Source organism: Salvelinus fontinalis, chromosome 31, assembly GCF_029448725.1.
Source record: "Salvelinus fontinalis isolate EN_2023a chromosome 31, ASM2944872v1, whole genome shotgun sequence".
NCBI lineage: Eukaryota > Metazoa > Chordata > Actinopteri > Salmoniformes > Salmonidae > Salvelinus > Salvelinus fontinalis.
The window spans coordinates 5,555,977-5,579,279 of NC_074695.1; the positions used below are offsets into that span (position 1 = coordinate 5,555,977).

The 23,303-nt window shown below is 42.6% G+C and overlaps 1 protein-coding gene and 1 long non-coding RNA gene across 6 annotated transcripts in view; both read left to right on the plus strand.

Annotated features, from left to right (window-relative positions):
• The window catches only part of LOC129829448 (IQ motif and SEC7 domain-containing protein 2-like), a 294,773-nt gene that overhangs the window by 128,790 nt on the left and 142,680 nt on the right, over positions 1–23,303 (plus strand). The gene's annotated exons all lie outside the window — the stretch shown is intronic.
• LOC129829450 (uncharacterized) lies at positions 3,329–11,461 on the plus strand. The gene is made up of 2 exons (XR_008755392.1): positions 3,329–7,353; positions 7,557–11,461. It is a non-coding gene; the product is annotated as an uncharacterized LOC129829450 (long non-coding RNA).

Sequence of the window (23,303 nt, forward strand, 5' to 3'; positions counted from 1 at the left end):
GGTTGAACCGACGTAGAATAGACGTTGAATGGACGTTCTCTGCCCAGCTGGGTAGGACACACACTGGTTGAACCGACTTGGAATAGACGTTGAATGGACATGGACGTTGAATGGACGTTCTCTGCCCAGCTGGGTAGGACACACACTGGTTGAACCGATGTGGAATAGACGTTGAATGGACGTTCTCTGCCCAGCTGGGTAGGACACACACTGGTTGAACCGACGTAGAATAGACGTTGAATGGACGTTCTCTGCCCAGCTGGGTAGGACACACACTGGTTTAACCGACGTTGAATGGACGTTGAATGGACGTTCTCTGCCCAGCTGGGTAGGACACACACTGGTTGAACCGACGTGGAATAGACGTTGAATGGACGTTCTCTGCCCAGCTGGGTAGGACACACACTGGTTAAACCGACGTGGAATAGACGTTGAATGGACGTTCTCTGCCCAGCTGGGTAGGACACACACTGGTTGAACCGATGTGGAATAGACGTTGAATGGACGTTGAATGGACGTTCTCTGCCCAGCTGGGTAGGACACACACTGGTTGAACCGACGTGGAATAGACGTTGAATGGACGTTGAATGGACGTTCTCTGCCCAGCTGGGTAGGACACACACTGGTTGAACCGACGTAGAATAGACGTTGAATGGACGTTCTCTGCCCAGCTGGGTAGGACACACACTGGTTGAACCGACTTGGAATAGACGTTGAATGGACATGGACGTTGAATGGACGTTCTCTGCCCAGCTGGGTAGGACACACACTGGTTGAACCGATGTGGAATAGACGTTGAATGGACGTTCTCTGCCCAGCTGGGTAGGACACACACTGGTTGAACCGACGTAGAATAGACGTTGAATGGACGTTCTCTGCCCAGCTGGGTAGGACACACACTGGTTGAACCGACGTTGAATGGACGTTGAATGGACGTTCTCTGCCCAGCTGGGTAGGACACACACTGGTTGAACCGACGTGGAATAGACGTTGAATGGACGTTCTCTGCCCAGCTGGGTAGGACACACACTGGTTGAACCGACGTGGAATAGACGTTGAATGGACGTTCTCTGCCCAGCTGGGTAGGACACACACTGGTTGAACCGACGTGGAATAGACGTTGAATGTACGTTGAATGGACGTTCTCTGCCCAGCTGGGTAGGACACACACTGGTTGAACCGACGTAGAATAGACGTTGAATGGACGTTCTCTGCCCAGCTGGGTAGGACACACACTGGTTGAACCGACGTAGAATAGACGTTGAATGGACGTTCTCTGCCCAGCTGGGTAGGACACACACTGGTTGAACCGACGTAGAATAGACGTTGAATGGACGTTCTCTGCCCAGCTGGGTAGGACACACACAATCCAAACTCAGATACACTCTCAGTGACTAAGACCATGGTTAAGTTCCAGATCGCCTTGTTTTTTGAGTGTTTTTTTAGCTACAGTGTTTCCCTGACCTCTGACCTCTCCTCCAGTACCTCCAGCCAGCTCATTTAGTTGATATATTCCAGAAGAAGCACTGCTGATTGTAACTAATGAAGGGCTTGATCATTATGTGTCCAATTTGATTCAGCTGTGCTCTTCTGGAATATATGAGAGAAGTGGACTGGTTGGGGAGGGGGGAGGGGGGGGGGTTGGGAAACACTGTCTTGGACGATGAGTTGTATCATAAACACTTCCTTCGTGGCGTTGTGAGCTCTGATTAATCTGCTGGAACGCAACCCAGTGTAAGGCCTTCCCCATCTCCTTCACACATGTAGGCCTACTTATTGCACTCAAACACTCTCCGACAACTGCCCCCCCCCCCCCACCTCCCACTCCACTCTTCTACCCCTGTCTTCTCCGTATCGCCCATCCTCTCTTCCCCCCCCCTCTTCCCTGTTATTTTTTGTATGCATCCCAACCCCCTTTAGGATATCATTTAAAGTCATATTAAGATGCTTGGAAACCTATGACATTCCATCACAGGATTGCATAAAAGATTAGCTATATTGTAATGCAAGGAGAGATGATATTTAATCAATATATCTTAAGGCAAGGAGACATGGTATTTAATCAATATATCTTAAGGCAAGGAGACATGGTATTTAATCAATATATCTTAAGCAAGGAGACATGGTATTTAATACACATTTGTTTTAGTATAACCTAATAGATCAGGTTTGCAGTAGATGTCAGTGTTGTAGCTTTAGTAGCAGACTGTTCTCCATGCTGCAAGCCTGACATCTAGTGGTCAACTAATGTTATAACACTAGAGGTGGAGGAGTCCCACTTCTCTGATCTGGTGGTTAACTACTGTTATAACACTAGGGGTGGAGGAGTTATAACACTAGGGGTGGATGAGTTATAACACTAGGGGTGGATGAGTTATAACACTAGAGGTGAAGGAGTTATAACACTAGGGGTGGAGGAGTTATAACAGGTGAAGGAGTTATAACACTAGAGGTGAAGGAGTTATAACACTAGAGGTGGAGGAGTTATAACACCAGAGGTGAAGGAGTTATAACACTAGGGGTGGAGGAGTTATAACACTAGAGGTGGAGGAGTTATAACACTAGGGGTGAAGGAGTTATAACACTAGGGGTGGAGGAGTTATAACACTAGAGGTGGAGGAGTTATAACACTAGGGGTGGAGGAGTTATAACACTAGGGGTGGAGGAGTTATAACACTAGGGGTGGAGGAGTTATAACACTGGAGGTGAAGGAGTTATAACACTAGGGGTGGAGGAGTTATAACACTAGGGGTGGAGGAGTTATAACACTAGAGGTGGAGGAGTTATAACACTAGAGGTGAAGGAGTTATAACACTAGGGGTGGAGGAGTTATAACACTAGGGGTGGAGGAGTTATAACACTAGAGGTGGAGGAGTTATAACACCAGAGGTGAAGCAGTTATAACACTAGAGGTGAAGGAGTTATAACACTCGAGGTGAAGCAGTTATAACACTAGAGGTGAAGGAGTTATAACACTCGAGGTGAAGCAGTTATAACACTCGAGGTGAAGCAGTTATAACACTAGAGGTGGAGGAGTTATAACACTCGAGGTGAAGCAGTTATAACACTAGAGGTGGAGGAGTAATAACACTAGTGTTTTATCTATATTCCCTTCTTTCCTTCCTTCTCTCACTCTGCTTTTCTGTGTTCCCCATCCCTTTGCTTCTGTCTCAACCCCTGTCTGTCTGTCTCTCTCTACCCATGCTACCATGGACTGTCCCTCTCTCAGAGAGGACGAAGACGATGACATCGCCCATCAGTTCTGTTGCCCCGCCTCTGAGTGCAGTAGCCCGTCCTCTAGGTAACCAGTCGATCACTTGACCCCCCCCCCCCCCCCCCCCGTTATTTACCCCTGACCGCAAGACAACCTTACGGAGGAAACGCTGAGGGCAACAACTGGACACAACTCGTTGGTCGAGGTTTGAAAAATAAATAAACTTTTAAAAACGCACAAACCTGGCTGGAGACAAGGCAGGAGCTCAGCTACACTGAACTGTAGTCTGGGACTTGGGGACTGATCTGGTCTGGACTTGCTCTGGTCTGGACTATCTCTGATCTGGACTATCTCTGATCTGGACTATCTCTGGTCTGGACTAGCTCTGGTCTGGACTAGCTCTGGTCTGGACTATCTCTGGTCTGGACTATCTCTGGTCTGGACTATCTCTGATCTGGACTATCTCTGGTCTGGACTATCTCTGGTCTGGACTATCTCTGGTCTGGACTATCTCTGGTCTGAATCCCCACCTACCAGATGTTACTGTACCTACCTTCCCTGTCCTTACTAGCATGTCACCCTTACAAGCCTAACTCCGCTCTCAAAAAGGAATGACACAAGGCAGTCCTGATTGGTCGACCCCTCAGACTCTGACCGTTGAAGTTTAGCTAGCGTAGGCAGTATGACCTCTGACCTGGGCAGTGAGTGAAGAGAACTCGCCGACAGCGTCGTGCCGGGTCAACTAATGACGAGACGATGGAAGAAAGAAGAAAAAAAAAACTGAAAATTAACCCTTCAGATTCTGTAGCTCATATATATCTACTTCCTTTACACTGCCCTCTAGTGTCTGTATGCTGTCTCTCTTTACTCCTTTAAATCTCACTCCTTCTTCTTCTTCTCCTTGTGAACCTTCCTCTTTCCCTCTATCGTTCAGTGAGAGAGGACATGGTGGGTTTAACGCTATTTTTAAACCATTACGGGGGGGGGGGGGGAAACGAGAAATACCACAAATCTTCCTGATTCAGTGACAAGAAAAGCTCTTAGTTTGCAACTCCTGAAACTTTAAAATATTGTAATGTTTTGTGAACAGAGGAGTTATGCTTTATGAGCAAAATATCTGAAGAAAAATATTTATTTAAATTTAAAACATATTTTAGTTAGATTTCCCTTTTCCCCAAATGGTATGGTCCTTCGTTAGTTTGCAGCCTAGACACATAGAAACAGTATGTCTGCCCCAAACCCAGTGAGACTCATAGTAAGTCAACTCATATTGAGTGTGAATAGTCTGCTATTGCAAGGCCGAGGGATGGGTGGGGCTAGAGATATTACACATGGGATCCAAATCTAATCATAACAGGGTAACCATGGTGACCATGGTCTCACACTGATCCTCAGCCAGACCTCCTGTAAATATCGAAATATGAACAACCAGCAGCATTATAGTTCGCTAGGCGCTACTTTCCCCCACCCCTTACACAGATATAGGACACTAGCATAGAGGTGGTTAGATACAGGACACTAGCATAGAGGTGGTTAGATACAGGACACTACCATAGAGGTGGTTAGATACAGGACACTAGCATAGAGGTGGTTAGATACAGGACACCACCATAGAGGTGGTTAGATACAGGACACTAGCATAGAGGTGGTTAGATACAGGACAATACCATAGAGGTGGTTAGATAAATGACACTACCATAGAGGTGGTTAGATACAGGACACCAGGATAGAGGTGGTTAGATACAGGACACTACCATAGAGGTGGTTAGATACAGGACACTACCATAGAGGTGGTTAGATACAGGACACTAGCATAGAGGTGGTTAGATACAGGACACTAGCATAGAGGTGGTTAGATACAGGACACTAGCATAGAGGTGGTTAGATACAGGACACTAGCATAGAGGTGGTTAGATACAGGACACCACCATAGAGGTGGTTAGATACAGGACACTAGCATAGAGGTGGTTAGATACAGGACACCACCATAGAGGTGGTTAGATACAGGACACTACCATAGAGGTGGTTAGATACAGGACTATACCATAGAGGTGGTTAGATACAGGACAATACCATAGAGGTGGTTAGATACAGGACACTAGCATAGAGGTGGTTAGATACAGGACACTAGCATAAAGGTGGTTAGATACAGGACACTAGCATAGAGGTGGTTAGATACAGGACACTACCGTAGAGGTGGTTAGATACAGGACACTAGCATAGAGGTGGTTAGATAAAGGACCAGAGCACAGAGGTGGTTAGATACAGGACATTACCATAGAGGTGGTTAGATACAGGACACCACCACAGAGGTGGTTAGATACAGGACACTAGCACAGAGGTGGTTAGATACAGGACATTACCATAGAGGTGGTTAGATACAGGACACTAGCATAGAGGTGGTTAGATACAGGACACTAGCATAGAGGTGGTTAGATACAGGACACTAGCATAGAGGTGGTTAGATACAGGACATTACCATAGAGGTGGTTAGATACAGGACACTAGCATAGAGGTGGTTAGATGCAGGACACTAGCATAGAGGTGGTTAGATACAGGACACTACCATAGAGGTGGTTAGATACAGGACACTAGCATAGAGGTGGTTAGATACAGGACACTAGCATAGAGGTGGTTAGATACAGGACACTAGCATAGAGGTGGTTAGATACAGGACAATACCATAGAGGTGGTTAGATACAGGACAATACCATAGAGGTGGTTAGATACAGGACACTACCATAGAGGTGGTTAGATACAGGACACTAGTATAGAGGTGGTTAGATACAGGACAATACCATAGAGGTGGTTAGATACAGGACACTAGCATAGAGGTGGTTAGATACAGGACACTAGCATAGAGGTGGTTAGATACAGGACACCACCACAGAGGTGGTTAGATACAGGACACTAGTATAGAGGTGGGTAGACACAGGACACTACCATAGAGGTGGTTAGATACAGGACACTAGCATAGAGGTGGTTAGATACAGGACTATACCATAGAGGTGGTTAGATACAGGACATTACCATAGAGGTGGTTAAATACAGGACACCACCACAGAGGTGGTTAGATACAGGACACTAGCACAGAGGTGGTTAGATACAGGACATTACCATAGAGGTGGTTAGATACAGGACACTAGCATAGAGGTGGTTAGATACAGGACACTAGCATAGAGGTGGTTAGATACAGGACACTAGCATAGAGGTGGTTAGATACAGGACACTAGCATAGAGGTGGTTAGATACAGGACACTAGCATAGAGGTGGTTAGATACAGGACACTAGCATAGAGGTGGTTAGATACAGGACACTAGCATAGAGGTGGTTAGATACAGGACACTAGCATAGAGGTGGTTAGATACAGGACACTAGCATAGAGGTGGTTAGATACAGGACAATACAATAGAGGTGGTTAGATACAGGACACTAGCATAGAGGTGGTTAGATACAGGACAATACCATAGAGGTGGTTAGATACAGGACACTACCATAGAGGTGGTTAGATACAGGACACTACCATAGAAGTGGTTAGATACAGGACTATACCATAGAGGTGGTTAGATACAGGACACTAGCATAGAGGTGGTTAGATACAGGACACTAGCATAGAGGTGGTTAGATACAGGACAATACCATAGAAGTGGTTAGATACAGGACACTAGCATATAGGTGGTTAGATACAGGACACTAGCATAGAGGTGGGTAGACACAGGACACTACCATAGAGGTGGGTAGACACAGGACACTACCATAGAGGTGGTTAGATACAGGACAATAGCATAGAGATGGTTAGATAAAGGACACTAGCATAGAGGTGGTTAGATACAGGACACTACCATAGAGGTGGTTAGATACAGGACACTAGCATAGAGGTGGTTAGATACAGGACACTAGCATAGAGGTGGTTAGATACAGGACAATACCATAGAGGTGGTTAGATACAGGACACTAGCATAGAGGTGGTTAGATACAGGACACTAGCATAGAGGTGGTTAGATACAGGACACCACCACAGAGGTGGTTAGATACAGGACACTACCATAGAGGTGGGTAGACACAGGACACTACCATAGAGGTGGTTAGATACAGGACACTACCATAGAGGTGGTTAGATACAGGACACTACCATAGAGGTGGTTAGATACAGGACACTGCCATAGAGGTGGTTGGATACAGGACACTAGCATAGAGGTGATTAGATACAGGACACTACCATAGAGGTGGTTAGATACAGTGCTATACCATAGAGGTGGTTAGATACAGGACACTAGCATAGACATGATTAGATACAGGACACTACCATAGAGGTGGTTAGATACAGTGCTATACCATAGAGGTGGTTAGATACAGGACACTACCATAGAGGTGGTTAGATACAGGACACTAGCATAGAGGTGGTTAGATACAGGAAACTAGTATAGAGGTGGTTAGATACAGAACACTAGCATAGAGGTGGTTAGATACAGGACAGTAGCATAGAGGTGGTTACATACAGGACACTAGCATAGAGGTGGTTAGATACAGGACACTAGCATAGAGGTGGTTAGATACAGGACACTAGCATAGAGGTGGTTAGATACAGGACAATACCATAGAGGTGGTTAGATACAGGACTATACCATAGAGGTGGTTAGATACAGGACACTACCATAGAGGTGGTTAGATACAGGACACTACCATAGAGGTGGTTAGATACAGGACTATACCATAGAGGTGGTTAGATACAGGACACTAGCATAGAGGTGGTTAGATACAGGACACTAGCATAGAGGTGGTTAGATACAGGACACTAGCATAGAGGTGGTTAGATACAGGACAATACAATAGAGGTGGTTAGATACAGGACACTAGCATAGAGGTGGTTAGATACAGGACAATACCATAGAGGTGGTTAGATACAGGACACTACCATAGAGGTGGTTAGATACAGGACACTACCATAGAAGTGGTTAGATACAGGACTATACCATAGAGGTGGTTAGATACAGGACACTAGCATAGAGGTGGTTAGATACAGGACACTAGCATAGAGGTGGTTAGATACAGGACAATACCATAGAAGTGGTTAGATACAGGGCACTAGCATATAGGTGGTTAGATACAGGACACTAGCATAGAGGTGGGTAGACACAGGACACTACCATAGAGGTGGGTAGACACAGGACACTACCATAGAGGTGGTTAGATACAGGACAATAGCATAGAGATGGTTAGATAAAGGACACTAGCATAGAGGTGGTTAGATACAGGACACTACCATAGAGGTGGTTAGATACAGGACACTAGCATAGAGGTGGTTAGATACAGGACACTAGCATAGAGGTGGTTAGATACAGGACACTAGCATAGAGGTGGTTAGATACAGGACAATACCATAGAGGTGGTTAGATACAGGACAATACCATAGAGGTGGTTAGATACAGGACACTACCATAGAGGTGGTTAGATACAGGACACTAGTATAGAGGTGGTTAGATACAGGACAATACCATAGAGGTGGTTATATACAGGACACTAGCATAGAGGTGGTTAGATACAGGACACTAGCATAGAGGTGGTTAGATACAGGACACCACCACAGAGGTGGTTAGATACAGGACACTACCATAGAGGTGGGTAGACACAGGACACTACCATAGAGGTGGTTAGATACAGGACACTACCATAGAGGTGGTTAGATACAGGACACTACCATAGAGGTGGTTAGATACAGGACACTACCATAGAGGTGGTTAGATACAGGACACTGCCATAGAGGTGGTTAGATACAGGACACTAGCATAGAGGTGATTAGATACAGGACACTACCATAGAGGTGGTTAGATACAGTGCTATACCATAGAGGTGGTTAGATACAGGACACTAGCATAGACGTGATTAGATACAGGACACTACCATAGAGGTGGTTAGATACAGTGCTATACCATAGAGGTGGTTAGATACAGGACACTACCATAGAGGTGGTTAGATACAGGACACTAGCATAGAGGTGGTTAGATACAGGACACTAGTATAGAGGTGGTTAGATACAGAACACTACCATAGAGGTGGTTAGATACAGGACACTAGTATAGAGGTGGTTAGATACAGGACACTAGCATAGAGGTGGTTAGATACAGGACACTAGCATAGAGGTGGTTAGATACAGGACACTAGCATAGAGGTGGTTAGATACAGGACACTAGCATAGAGGTGGTTAGATACAGGACACTAGCATAGAGGTGGTTAGATACAGGACACTAGCATAGAGGTGGTTAGATACAGGACACTAGCATAGAGGTGGTTAGATACAGGACACTAGCATAGAGGTGGTTAGATACAGGACACTAGTATAGAGGTGGTTAGATACAGGACACTAGCATAGAGATGGTTAGATACAGGACACTAGCATAGAGGTGGTTAGATACAGGACACTAGCATAGAGGTGGTTAGATACAGGACACTAGCATAGAGGTGGTTAGATACAGGACATTACCATAGAGGTGGTTAGATACAGGACAATACCATTGAGGTGGTTAGATACAGGACACTACCATAGAGGTGGTTAGATACAGGACACTACCATAGAGGTGGTTAGATACAGGACACCAACATAGAGGTGGTTAGATACAGGACACCAACATAGAGGTGGTTAGATACAGGACACTAGCATAGAGGTGGTTAGATAAAGGACACTAGCATAGAGGTGGTTAGATAAAGGACACTAGCATAGAGGTGGTTAGATACAGGACACTACCATAGAGGTGGTTAGATACAGGACACTAGCATAGAGGTGGTTAGATACAGGACACTAGCATAGAGGTGGTTAGATACAGGACACTAGCATAGAGGTGGTTAGATACAGGACACTAGCATAGAGGTGGTTAGATACAGGACACTAGCATAGAGGTGGTTAGATACAGGACATTACCATAGAGGTGGTTAGAGTTCAGTAGGCCCGTAACCTGTCTCTAAAGTCCACTACAACCTTTGATGTACAGTAATGATATGATCCACTGTCGGAGTATATGCCAACATCATGTTTTCTTTGTCATTGTATTCTTAGAAATAACTCAAGGAGATGTAACCTATTATTGGATAGTGAAACCTACTGCTGTGTTGTACAGATACTTTTAGGCTACACAGACTCTGCACTACAGTCCCAGGAACAGGACGTAAACTATCCAAACCTCTCGTTGTGTAACATTACAGAGTGACGTTACTTAGCATTAGCTAGTGCACTAAGTAGTTCCTTAACCAGACACCAGCTAGTTTAACTTAGTCAGTGTAGTGAAGTGTAGTGTAAAAGTCTATGTCCCAAGTTGCACCCTATATTCCCTATACCCAGTGCTCTATGGGCTCTGGTCCCAAAGTAGTGCACTATATAGACGATAGGGTACCATTTGGGAAACACTTTTTAAGGGATCTCTAGCTTCCTGTTACCTCTTTTGTTCTTAAGTAGAGTGCAGTAGTGTTAGACACTTTGGTAATCAGTCATTCAGTCACTGTACAGTCAATGTGTTGTCTTGTTTGGTCATCATGTCATGCTCAGTCCCTGGATGTGGACTTCTTGCAGGTACCATGGACGGAAATTCGAAGTGTTCACAGTAGAGTTGCAAAATTCAGGTTAACTTTTGAAAAAAAAAATCCCATGTTGTCCAGAAATCCCGGTTGGAGGATTCACAGATTTCTTTGCTTATTCCCATCTGAATCGAGGAATATTCAAACCAGGACTCTAAAGTGCGTAGTTTTCTTAACTGCGACCAATCCGACAAAATATTTCGCTGTGCGACCAGGAGTTTGATTTTGTGAGCACTGTTCGAATAGGAAAAAAAATGTCCCGGTTAATATTTGGTGTAATGATAAGGCTTGGCTGTACCGTTTTTTTCCCAGTGCCCTAGAGAATCAAGTGATTTGATAACGTCATGGTTGCACTATCACTACAGAGAAAACGGGTTTGCCCAACTAGATCATAAGGTCTGACCCATGTTACCGACGCAACATTTGACCCATGTTACCGACGCAGAAGTTTGTGTCTTGTTAGGATTCTGGAAGGACAGATAGCTAGCAACAATGACAAGAAACTGTCATGTGGGGGAATCATAAATGTCTTATTTTGAGATGTTTTGACCAGTTTCATGTCAATGCTAATATGACTCAAATTCGCTAGGGAGCTAACCAACAACTCCAACAATGTATTTGAGAGACAAGTGATCGTTGTGCACATTTATTTCGTTTTTAAATAAACATTGGGAGACAAAATCATGTTTACATGTTGTCAACAATCTAAGATAACCCTGTCTGTTTTGCCCCATAGTTGCAGACGTGTCGGGTTTTGTTGCTAAACAACCAACCAGTCTATAGCGCATCAGCAGGACTGCATTTAACGTTCATAAACCTTGTCATGGGTTCGTGCTAAAACGAATCGCACGTCGACATCGTTAACCATTTGTTTACATTTTGTTCGGTCATGTAACCTCATTGGCTAGCAAGCTAACAACCTGGTAACTTCACCAGTATATCCAAACATTTGAGCGAACAGAAATAAAATGAAAGGGATTTGCTTCTTCAGTAGATCAATGATGATAGCGATGAAATGATGCTGTGTTCACATGCTAGTCGAAACTAGAAAACTCAGGAAATGTCCGACTAGAAACTAATTTCAGAGTTTCCCTAGTTCCGACTAGCGGGTCAACTTGGCTTCTATGACAACTGTCTTTCGACGTCATCGCAAGCCTGACTTTTTTTTTAAAGAGACAGTGTACCATTTTCTATGTAACGCATCTCAATTGAGAAATACCTTATATTCCACAAATGACTTAGTCATTTCAATGACAGGTATTTGTATCAACGTCTTAGCTTTTTATAAGAAGTTAATATCTTTACAGTTTTACATATTCGTTTCTAGGGTACAACATATAGGCCCAATAAGGCTGCATCTCAATCAATAAAAATCAAAACTTATTTTCTGGTGCTCCTAAATTTCATGTTGTGCTCCTAACTTTTTAAAGTTAGGAGCACCAGTGCTTAAAAAAAGAAAAGAAATGTAATTTAATTTAGTGGCCTGATTCCAGCCGGAACAGAGGAACAGGAGGGCTGCGTATTCTTTCACTCCTGTTTCTGGTTGCTGTCATGGCAACCACTGTATCACACCTGTCTTTCTGTTACAAAGGCGATGGAAGTAAAATGAAAGGGCTTGTCAATGTCCACGCCACCGCAGAAATCTAATTTGCATAATAAAAACATCCCAATTAAAATCTGTCAGTTTAAGCTAGATATATATATATATATATATTTTTTTTTTGCATTCGATACGTCTATATCCAGCACATCTGCCTATGTCGCAATTCCGCATCTGCTGTGCAAGGTGACAGTGCTAGAGCGGTGTTTGTCAGACCATGAGACATCTCGAAATTCGGTCTTCTTACTAAATCCTCTGTAGTGTCTGAACTATTATGACCTCTCTATGGAAAGATGAGACTTTCACGAACACCATGGTGTTCTCCGTTTTGCTCTGCGACCCACACAAGCATCTTGGGACTCGTCTGAAGTGCATCTTGGGACTGTCTGTAGTGCATCTTGGGACTGTCTGTAGTGCATCTTGGGACTGTCTGTAGTGCATCTTGGGACTGTCTGTAGTGCATCTTGGGACTGTCTGTAGTGCATCTTGGGACTGTCTGTAGTGCATCTTGGGACTGTTTGTAGTGCATCTTGGGACTGTCTGTAGTGCATCTTGGGACTGTCTGTAGTGCATCTTGGGACTGTCTGTAGTGCATCTTGGGACTGTCTGTAGTGCATCTTGGGACTGTCTGTAGTGCATCTTGGGACTGTCTGTAGTGCATCTTGGGACTGTCTGTAGTGCATCTTGGGACTGTCTGTAGTGTCAGAAAGTTGGGGCTACACACTTCTATGACCCCTTCTGTGTAAAGGTACATGTTGTTTTGCTCTAGGATGCCCACAGGCCTCACAAGACTTATCTGAATGTCTCCCGTGAACCAGTTAAAAAAAATGTATGGAAGTTTATACAGTATGGACACGGTTTATTGCAAAAAATAATGTGTTAAATACAAAACACGAATGACGATTCTTATAAGACAGGCACTTCAGATCAAACTTCCTTTAGATTTTTTTGCGTTGGGGGGACTTTCTGTTGTTCCATGTAATGAATCTGTTTTTCAATGCGTTTAAATGGGCTAATAGCACTAAGGCCAAATAAAAATCTTCATAAAATCATTTTTTTAAACATATTTTTTTAATACTTATGATCAGAAAATCAAATATCAAAAAGATTCCTTGGTATGACCTTCTTAAAACAATTCCATATAGCCTAGTAGAACACACGTTCCATCCCGAGAAAAAAATCACCAAAACCCGGAAATGTCATTCAAAAGCACCATCTGGATTTGATTAGAGCTTTGATAGAATATTCAAACCTGATGTTACCTGAGCCTGACGAGACATATATTTAATACATTTAATGAGTCCTACATTAAAGACATTTTAATGAGCCCAAGCAACAACAAAAGCCCAAATGATTGCGCTGTTATCCAATACATATATGATATAGGTTACTGCACATTACACACGAAAGTAAAACATGAAAGCATATAGATGTAGCTAGCTATATGCTCTCTTGGGTAAATACATTAAACTAGCTTCAGTAGGCTAATCTTTTTCAGTGTGAACTGTAGTATACTGTATTACTGTACTATAGTGTATTATACTGTATTATATGGACTGGAGTTAGGCACATAGCTCAAATCATGATAAAGCAGGCAGAGATCATGGGATTTTGCTGGAGCACATGCTGCCTACAAAGTCACAAGTACAGCCTAGCGAATTTGATTTACATTTTTTTTATATAGTAGGTCCTATTTGTATAATTATTAGGCTGACACGTGTATATATACCTTTCATAATATCTCCCCTGATGTTATTATCCTATCTCCTCTTTCTCTAGTGGTGCTTCATTCCTTCATGGCTTTCAACGGTTTCATGAAATACGTTTCGTTGTCCTTATCTTCATCATTCTAATGACATCCTTGAATAATATAGGACTGGAATTAAATGCAGAAGGCTTTGACTTCTCTTCGCGAAGACTGAATGGTTATGGGTCTGAATTAATAACTGCTGTAGTCTACCACCATCTGAATGGTTATGGGTCTGAATTAATAACTGTTATAGTCTACCACCATCTGAATGGGTCTGAATTAATAACTGTTATAGTCTACCACCAACTGAATGGGTCTGAATTAATAACTGCTATAGTCTACCACCATCTGAATGGTTATGGGTCTGAATTAATAACTGCTATAGTCTACCACCATCTGAATGGGTCTGAATTAATAACTGCTATAGTCTACCACCATCTGAATGGTTATGGGTCTGAATTAATAACTGCTATAGTCTACCACCATCTGAATGGGTCTGAATTAATAACTGTTATAGTCTACCACCCTCTGAATGGTTATGGGTCTGAATTAATAACTGCTATAGTCTACCACCATCTGAATGGTTATGGGTCTGAATTAATAACTGCTATAGTCTACCACCATCTGAATGGGTCTGAATTAATAACTGCTATAGTCTACCACCATCTGAATGGGTCTGAATTAATAACTGCTATAGTCTACCACCATCTGAATGGGTCTGAATTAATAACTGTTATAGTCTACCACCATCTGAATGGTTATGGGTCTGAATTAATAACTGCTATAGTCTACCACCATCTGAATGGGTCTGAATTAATAACTGCTATAGTCTACCACCATCTGAATGGGTCTGAATTAATAACTGCTATAGTCTACCACCATCTGAATGGTTATGGGTCTGAATTAATAACTGCTATAGTCTACCACCATCTGAATGGGTCTGAATTAATAACTGCTATAGTCTACCACCATCTGAATGGGTCTGAATTAATAACTGCTATAGTCTACCACCATCTGAATGGGTCTGAATTAATAACTGCTATAGTCTACCACCATCTGAATGGTTATGGGTCTGAATTAATAACTGCTATAGTCTACCACCATCTGAATGGTTATGGGTCTGAATTAATAACTGCTATAGTCTACCACCATCTGAATGGGTCTGAATTAATAACTGCTATAGTCTACCACCATCTGAATGGTTATGGGTCTGAATTAATAACTGTTATAGTCTACCACCATCTGAATGGGTCTGAATTAATAACTGCTATAGTCTACCACCATCTAAATGTTAATGGGTCTGAATTAATAACTGCTATAGTCTACCACCATCTGAATGGGTCTGAATTAATAACTGCTATAGTCTACCACCATCTGAATGGTTATGGGTCTGAATTAATAACTGCTATAGTCTACCACCATCTGAATGGGTCTGAATTAATAGCTGCTATAGTCTACCACCATCTGAATGGTTATGGGTCTGAATTAATAACTGTTATAGTCTACCACCATCTGAATGGTTATGGGTCTGAATTAATAACTGTTATAGTCTACCACCATCTGAATGGTTATGGGTCTGAATTAATAACTGCTATAGTCTACCACCATCTGAATGGTTATGGGTCTGAATTAATAACTGTTATAGTCTACCACCATCTGAATGGTTATGGGTCTGAATTAATAACTGTTATAGTCTACCACCATCTGAATGGTTATGGGTCTGAATTAATAACGGTTATAGTCTACCACCATCTGAATGGTTATGGGTCTGAATTAATAACTGCTATAGTCTACCACCATCTGAATGGGTCTGAATTAATAACTGCTATAGTCTACCACCATCTGAATGGGTCTGAATTAATAACTGCTATAGTCTACCACCATCTGAATGGGTCTGAATTAATAACTGCTATAGTCTACCACCATCTGAATGGGTTTGAATTAATAACTGCTATAGTCTACCACCATCTGAATGGTTATGGGTCTGAATAAATAACTGCTATAGTCTACCACCATCTGAATGGGTCTGAATTAATAACTGCTATAGTCTACCACCATCTGAATGGGTCTGAATTAATAACTGCTATAGTCTACCACCATCTGAATGGGTCTGAATTAATAACTGCTATAGTCTACCACCATCTGAATGGTTATGGGTCTGAATTAATAACTGCTATAGTCTACCACCATCTGAATGGGTCTGAATTAATAACTGCTATAGTCTACCACCATCTGAATGGTTATGGGTCTGAATTAATAACTGCTATAGTCTACCACTATCTGAATGGTTATGGGTCTGAATTAATAACTGCTATAGTCTACCACCATCTGAATGGGTCTGAATTAATAACTGCTATAGTCTACCACCATCTGAATGGTTATGGGTCTGAATTATTAACTGCTATAGTCTACCACCATCTGAATGGGTCTGAATTAATAACTGCTATAGTCTACCACCATCTGAATGGTTATGGGTCTGAATTAATAACTGCTATAGTCTACCACCATCTGAATGGTTATGGGTCTGAATTAATAACTGCTATAGTCTACCACCATCTGAATGGGTCTGAATTAATAACTGTTATAGTCTACCACCATCTGAATGGTTATGGGTCTGAATTAATAACTGCTATAGTCTACCACCATCTGAATGGGTCTGAATTAATAACTGTTATAGTCTTCCACCATCTGAATGGTTATGGGTCTGAATTAATAACTGCTATAGTCTACCACCATCTGAATGGGTCTGAATTAATAACTGCTATAGTCTACCACCATCTGAATGGGTCTGCATTAATAACTGCTATAGTCTACCACCATCTGAATGGTTATGGGTCTGAATTAATAACTGCTTTAGCCTACCACCATCTGAATGGTTATGGGTCTGAATTAATAACTGCTATAGCCTACCACCATCTGAATGGGTCTGAATTAATAACTGCTATAGTCTACCACCATCTGAATGGGTCTGAATTAATAACTGTTATAGTCTCCCACCATCTGAATGGTTATGGGTCTGAATTAATAAATGCTATAGTCTACCACCATCTGAATGGGTCTGAATTAATAACTGCTATAGTCTACCACCATCTGAATGGGTCTGAATTAATAACTGCTATAGTCTACCACCATCTGAATGGGTCTGAATTAATAACTGCTATAGTCTACCACCATCTGAATGGTTATGGGTCTGAATTAATAACTGCTATAGTCTACCACCATCTGAATGGTTATGGGTCTGAATTAATAACTGCTATAGTCTACCACCATCTGAATGGTTATGGGTCTGAATTAATAACTGCTATAGTCTACCACCATCTGATTGGGTCTGAATTAATAACTGCTATAGCCTACCACCATCTGAATGGGTCTGAATTAATAACTGCTATAGTCTACCACCATCTGAATGGTTATGGGTCTGAATTAATAACTGCTATAGTCTACCACCATCTGAATGGGTCTGAATTAATAACTGCTATAGTCTACCACCATCTGAATGGGTCTGAATTAATAACTGTTATAGTCTACCACCATCTGAATGGTTATGGGTCTGAATTAATAACTGCTATAGTCTACCACCATCTGAATGGGTCTGAATTAATAACTGCTATAGTCTACCACCATCTGAATGGGTCTGAATTAATAACTGTTATAGTCTACCACCATCTGAATGGGTCTGAATTAATAACTGCTATAGTCTACCACCATCTGAATGGGTCTGAATCAATAACTGCTATAGTCTACCACCATCTGAATGGTTATGGGTCTGAATTAATAACTGTTATAGTCTACCACCATCTGAATGGGTCTGAATTAATAACTGCTATAGTCTACCACCATCTGAATGGGTCTGAATTAATAACTGCTATAGTCTACCACCATCTGAATGGTTATGGGTCTGAATTAATAACTGCTATAGTCTACCACCATCTGAATGGTTATGGGTCTGAATTAATAACTGTTATAGTCTACCACCATCTGAATGGTTATGGGTCTGAATTAATAACTGTTATAGTCTACCACCATCTGAATGGTTATGGGTCTGAATTAATAACTGCTATAGTCTACCACCATCTGAATGGGTCTGAATTAATAACTGCTATAGTCTACCACCATCTGAATGGGTCTGAATTAATAACTGCTATAGCCTACCACCATCGCTCTTCTTTCAAACCTCCCGGGAGTTCTATTGACTGCTGTATTTAATATTCAGCAAGCAAGAGCTTGCTTACCTCTTCTAATAGTCTATTGGTATAAGAAATTATTTTTTGAAAACCATCATCTCCAGCAAGCTATTCTAATCTCGATTTTCCTGCATGGGACTCCAAGAGCTAAGGAGAGTTTTTTTTTTTAAGGCGAGGCCAGCTGAGCACAGGTGCTTTGGTTATTGCGCAAGAGACAGAAGTTAGGAGCTTCTTATGCATAACCCATCATTAATGAACTAATTATAAGGCTAATACTACGTTGAATATGTTACCTGAAAGAGGCAAGCTAGGGCTATGTATCAATCTAGAACAGGATGATCTATTTTGGATGTAATTTGAATGGAATTGATGGAGAGAGAGAGAAGGACTGTGAGAGAGTGCTCACGTGTGGACTGGTTTAATATTCGAGGGATAGGCGGTTTTAAAACTCTGCAGCTGCAAAAAGGTGACCCCTGAAAGCCAGATTGAGATGGTAAATTAGACGCCTTTCAGTCTTTATATTACTGTAGCACAGACCATGCAGCAGCAAATGTAGGCCGACCTGTCACAAGGAAACAAGTCTCCAGGATGAGATGATACTGTAAATCTACATTGCATTGTGAACTGTGATGGGCTGCTAGTCTGTGATAGGCTGTCAGTCTGAGATGGGCTGTCTGTCTGTGATAGGCTGTCTGTCTGTGATGGGCTGTCAGTCTGAAATGGGCTGTCAGTCTGTGATTGGCTGTCAGTCTGAGATGGGCTGTCAGTCTGTGATTGGCTGTCAGTCTGAGATGGGCTGTCAGTCTGTGATGGACTGTCATTGATGATTCATCATGCAGAGGCCGTAGAGAAGACAAATTTAGACATCACATATCATTTACCGGATTCTCGCAGTTATTTATCCCAGGAAAAGGGAGTGGTTTTGGGCAGTAAATCCCGGTAAATCTCGGTAAATCTCGTTAACCGGGTTCCCGCCATTCAACCATAGTTTGTATTGGCTAATAGCAGTAAAGCCCCCAAAAACTTTTCATCAAATATTTTTTAGATATATTTTTGGGATTCTTCAAGGTGTCTTAAAATTCAAAATCAAATTGATAAATGATCCTTGGTATGACCTTCTTAAAACAATTCCATATAGAGCCTCCAACCGAGATGTGGGGAAGTTACCGGAATTTTGCAACCCTACCTTTAACAGTTTACCCCATTAAAAATCAAATTGATAAATTATCCTTGGTATGACCTTATTAAAACAATTCCATATAGATCCTCCAACTGGGATGTAGGAAAGTTACCAGAATTTTGCAACCCTACCTTTAACAGTTTACCCCACTCTAACGCACATACGGCCAGTGAACCAGACTGCATTAATTGTCTGTCTTACGTCAGGAGTCGTCACTCCTGCACGACACTTGTCCCTCAACCGACAGTGCAGGTGGAATCGTCGCTCTTTCTGACTGAAAACAATGGTCTGCATTGTGATCACTGTGCTATTTGTCAAACCAGCAGGGATTATTTTGAGCATATTCATGACTTGGATAATTATCGCTGATTGCAGAAATGGAAGGTGATTTGTGAAGCGAAGTGTTGTCTGAGAGAGAGATGTTGTTTGTCTAGCACCATAGTGGGGTTGTCACCATATATAGATAACAATAGTGATCATGTCATGTCAACATGCTGCATTGTAGAAAGTCATTCTCAGCAAAAAAATAAACTTTTTCAGGACACTGTCTTTCAAAGGTAATCCATAAAAAATCCAAATAAATTTCACAGATCTTCATTGTAAAGGGTTTAAACACTGTTTCCCATGCTTGTTTAATGAACCATAAACAATTAATGAACATGCACCTGTGAAACGGTCGTTAAGACACTAACAGCTTACAGAGAGTAGGCAATTAAGGTCACAGTTATGAAAACTTAGGACACTGAAGAGGCCTTTCTACTGACTCTGAAAAACAACAAAAGAAAGATGCCCAGGGTCCCTGCTCATCTGCGTGAACGTGCCTTAGGCACATGAGGACTGCAGATGTGGCCAGGGCAATAAATTGCAATGTCCGTACTGTGAGACGCCTAAGACAGCGCTACAGGGAGACAGGACGGACAGCTGATCATCCTCGCAGTGGCAGACCACGTGTAACAACACCTGCACAGTATCGGTACCTCCGAACATCACACCTGCGGGACAGGTACAGGATGGCAACAACAACTGCCCAAGTTACACCAGGAACGCACAATCCCTCCATCAGTGCTCAGACTGTCCGCAATAGGCTGAGAGTGGCTGGACTGAGGGCTTGTAGGCCTGTCGTAAGGCAGGTCCTCACCAGACATCACCGGCAACGATGTTGACTATGGACACAACCCCACCATCGCTGGACCAGACAGGACTGGCAAAAAGTGCTCTTCACTGACGAGTCACGGTTTTGTCTCACCAGGGGTGATGGTCGGATTCGCATTTATCGTCGAAGGAATGAGCGTTACACCGAGGCCTGTACTCTGGAGCGGGATCGATTTGGAGGTGGAGGGTCCGTCATGGTCTGGGGCGATGTGTCACCGCATCATCAGACTGAGCTTGTTGTCATTGCAGGCAATCTCAACGCTGTGCGTCACAGGGAAGACATCCTCCTCCCTCATGTGGTTCCCTTCCTGCAGGCTCATCCAGACATGACCCTCCATCATGACAATGCCACCAGCCATACTGCTCGTTCTCTGCGTGATTTCCTGCAAGACAGGAATGTCAGTGTTCTGCCATGGCCAGCGAAGAGCCCGGATCTCAATCCCATTGAGCACGTCTGGGACCTGTTGGATCGGAGGGTGAGGGTTAGGGCCATTCCCCCCAGAAATGTCCGGGAACTTGCAGGTGCGTTGGTAGAAGAGTGGGGTAACATCTCACAGCAAGAACTGGCAAATCTGGTGTAGTCCAAAAGGAGGGGATGCACTGCAGTACTTAATGCAGCTGGTGGCCACACCAGATACTGACTGTTTCTTTTGATTTTGACCCCCCCCTTTGTTCAGCGACACATTGTTCCATTTCTGTTAGTCACATGTCTGTGGAACTTGTTCAGTTTATGTCTCAGTTGTTGAATCTTATGTTCATACAAATATTTACACATGTTAAGTTTGCTGAAAATAAACGCAGTTGACAGTGAGAAGACGTTTCTTTTTTTGCTGAGTTTAGAAAGTAATTAATGTGTACAACTCAGAGGCTGAAGGCCCACCCTGGTGTGGTTAAAGACACCTATACAATACAGTACCTTCCATCAAGTATTTATTTAAACTATTTATTTAAAAAACAAATGATTTTATATGAATAAATGAACCTGAAGAAGAATGCCTCTATCTGCTGCATGATTCTAGACTTGTTTATTAATGAATTAAAATGTTGTTCGAGATTCCCTCACATATCAAGACTATTGGTATTCTTTCATCATTAGTTACATCATTAGTTCAACATTAGTTACAAAAGTTGCAAAATTCCCTGGTTGGAGGATTCTTAGATTCCCTGCTGATTTCCTCGTAATTCCAGGAATCTTCCAAACAGGACTTTTGGTGAAAGATACCAGCATTTTACAACTGTGAACGCTGCGTGTAACACATCCGGTGTCAGGATAAATAAAAACCCCGGTCTGCTACCTTTCTTTAATTATGTTTAATTACCGCAAACAATAAATGGCAAATGCAATTTTCGTATATACGGGTTCGCTGTATCACCACGCAGGGTTAACAGGGAACTGGCAGGAAGTACGTAAACAGCTGTTCTTATACCGTGATGACGTAGTTTCAACGCGTCTGTTGGCCTATCACAGTAGAGGCTGGGCGTGGTTTAGACTTTGCCACACCTTTGCTGGCCCTCGGATTTGTCCAAGCCCCTTGGCGCGTTCCTTTTGTCCACATCTGGTTGCTGGGTAGATTAGATCCGTCTTGTGTCTGTCGATTCTACACGGAAACAGTTCCTAATATGGTATTGTCCAGTATTCTACACTCCTGGTTGGTCTAGAGAGATGCACCCCTCCCCTCTCCAGACTGTCCACAGCTTTTATGGCCTGTGTTGGTCAGTCCTTACACCTACACACACACCCCCCTCTGTATTGTTTGTGTGTGTGTGTAACAAAACAATATTCCTCTTCAACCAATATGCTAACAGCCTATAGTGCATAAACATAAATCCTAACACAACCCTACACTCTTAGAATTAGTGGTGACTCAAGGAACCCTGGAAATCTTTGAGGAACCTCTGGAGTTCCTTAAGGAACCCTGGAAATCTTTGAGGAACCCCTGGAGTTCCTCAAGGAACCCTGGAAATCTTTGAGAAATCCCTGGACTTCCTCAAGGAACCCTGGAAATCTTTGAGGAACCCCTGGAGTTCCTTAAGGAACCCTGGAAATCTTTGAGGAACCCAATGCTAGTCAATGGTTCAAATTTGTGCATCTTTTCAATGTTACAATGTAGCAACAGGTTCCCGGAGGAACCCTGGAGAAGAGGTGTGGCTTAGTTAAGGGTGTGGCTATAAGAGAGATCTTTTTTTTGGCCACCCGTTAGAGTAAATGTCATTCCTGTTCATCTGTTTTGTTGTATTGTCAACACATGTTAACACTGACCGTTTTGTTGCTTCAACGAGGCTAACAGAGTTGTACGAGATCCTCAAGAGCCTGTGCAAATCCCAAAGTTGGAATAGTTACCACTTGAAATACTGTATGTAATCAGCAATGTTAATATTATATTGGAATGTGTATGTAATATGCATGAATTTTGAAGGAACGTTGACATTTGCGGTGTACGAACTTAACTTGATAAACAGGAATACAATGTACTCTAACGGTGGCAAAATAAAAAACGATCAGAAAACCATGCCTCCAATTTTCTCATAGGCTGCCACCTCTAAAATATATTATTTAAAAGGTTCAATATTGGACCCCTCCCATCAGAAAAGAAAGTTCTGGTTTGAACCTTTACACAGGAGCTCGTCGAATACCCTTTTCAGAGGGGTTCCTCTAA